The following is a 2,402-nucleotide window of genomic DNA, read 5'->3' as shown; positions in this document are numbered from 1 at the left end:
TTTACTTTATTTGTTCTTTTACTTATTTTTTCCAATTTCTTTTATCAATTCTGTTGAAACATTATCATTTAAAAAAAACCTGTAAAAAAATCTTATTGAATAATGATTTAAATGACTTTTTAAAGACCTATTAGGAAAGCCACTACCATTTTTGAGGAGGCGTGTTTCAGTTACATCATAGTAAAGCTTCAGAGCCTACACACAGAGCCGCTGTAGCTATGGTATATCACCTTAATACAAAAGTATAAATCCATCTTAAAAGTTCTATATGTAGAATTGTAAAGCAATTTACACGTGTTAATTGTTTTTTATTGCCAATGAGTGAACGGGTAGTAATATAATGTAAAAAATGAGACCCTCCCCAGCTTTCTCAGTTGTCTGTAACAGCCTATGGACTCATTTCTATATGAAGGACTCGGGCCGGATTTTCTGTGAAAATCCAGAGAATGTGACATTTTTGCATGTTCCCAAGTGCCTTGCCTCTCTCCCGCTAACATCAACAAACGACCAGACAACCACACCAGATAACCACACACCAACACAAGAAAAACGGTGCTATCCGACTAGAAACACCCTGCAGATATTAGCTCTCCAGCTAATGAAACAGCTAGCTGTCTCCGTTAACCACAACACATTTCACAACAAAACACCCCCGCAATGACAAGCCACCCACTCCCGAGCACACACAGCTAAAACAACATCATTTCTTCAACAAAGGAGCAGAAAACAAGCTCCAGAGCAATAGCAGAACATAGCTTACCCCTTTTTGTTTTTCCTGTTGGTAGTCCAAAGGTCGTAATAAGCACACGTCACAACAAAACCACAGCGTGTTGCTCCCTGGCCACAGCTCACTGTTTAGTGAACACGGTTGGTAAAAAAAATTTGCGGGTTGGGTCAGGTTCGAGTGGTCAATCAATGCATATTTGTTCGAGTTGGGTGGTGCGGATTGGCTCTCAGCAGCCAGCGGCCACAGCACAACAGGAGCCTCTGTGTGTGTGTGTTTGTGTGTGAGCGAGTGAGCGTATGTACACACAGCGGGGGGTTGGAGCTGACTGACTGGGAGTGAGAAATGCTTTGCTGAAACATGGTGCAAAACACAATATTAGAGATCTTTTATGTAATTCAAGAAGTGTAAGCGAGGAGAAAGACATCACCTGCAATAGTCGCGAGCGCAAGCACCAGGATGTTGACTGCAGTTCATTAAACAGCCACAGATGTCACTAATGAGAAGGAATTTCTGATTCCCACATATAGAACCTTTAAGTAGTAAACTATATAAAATTAACATAAGTCAAAGTTTTCTGGGCATATTCCATGTCTACTACAACAAACACTTCACATCTTACAAAGTGGAGGCTATTATAAAAACAAAACAATGTAAGTGCCACTAACCTTAAAGGGGTACACCAAGAATTCTGTATTGGACTTCCAAACATTTGGTTGGCTTGCAAGAGACACATTAAAAAAATATATGGGTAATAGTATGGGTCAAGATCCAAAAACACTGGATCCTACACCTCCCATAATGCAACTCAGTAGCATTTTTCATTAGACCCTCCCTCCCTGTAACTCAGGCTTACTGTTAAAAATGTGTTCAATCCCAAACTGTACCCTGATCATCAATGTTATCTTTTCAAACTTTGTAAAGCTTCCTCCAGAGCTACTATTTAGTACTCCTCATGACAAGTAAACTGAACTTCATATGTAAGATTGGTGGAATGCAGGTAGTCTTTACCTGAAAACTCTCCACCCTGACTGGGTATGCTACAATTTTTTTACGCAGTGCCATTGTCTGTCTGTACATGTCATAAGACTGAAGTCCCTGTGAATTATTTATTCTATTTATTGTGTGTGCGTGCGTGCTTGTGAGCGTGCGTGTGAGTGTGCATGCGTGTCTTTTGAAGGCATTACAGTTCACCACATGATGGGGCCAGTGAGCAAGCTACCACTACATCAGTGCTGATGTCAGGAAAAAAACTTTATTTCCAAAATGTCAGTTTCACAAGAACAAATACATTGTTTTTTCTAGATGACAATGGATTTTTTGAAATTATCCAAATTATAGTAATTAGTTTTAGGACACTGAGGGAGTTAGGGAATATAATGTATATCTATGTATATATATAAGTCCTTAACTTATTTGACAGCATTAAAATCACCAAAACCGGAGATAGAAGGTTTATTATTTTCTATCAAACTACTGAACTAAATGTGTCCAGATTCTGCAGCTGAGTGAAACAAATTTGAGCAAGAAGTCTGATCCATTAAAGTTAGTGGTATGCATGTGTGTGTGTGTGTGTGTGTGTGTGTGTGTGTGTGTGTGTGTGTGTGTGTTAAGAGCAGTTGGGTGGGTGGGAGAGACTTGAGCTCCATTTATAGTATAACTGTACATAGAGAGAAAG

The sequence above is a fragment of the Thunnus maccoyii genome, chromosome 2, assembly GCF_910596095.1.
Source record: "Thunnus maccoyii chromosome 2, fThuMac1.1, whole genome shotgun sequence".
NCBI lineage: Eukaryota > Metazoa > Chordata > Actinopteri > Scombriformes > Scombridae > Thunnus > Thunnus maccoyii.
This window is presented reverse-complemented; position numbering follows the sequence as displayed.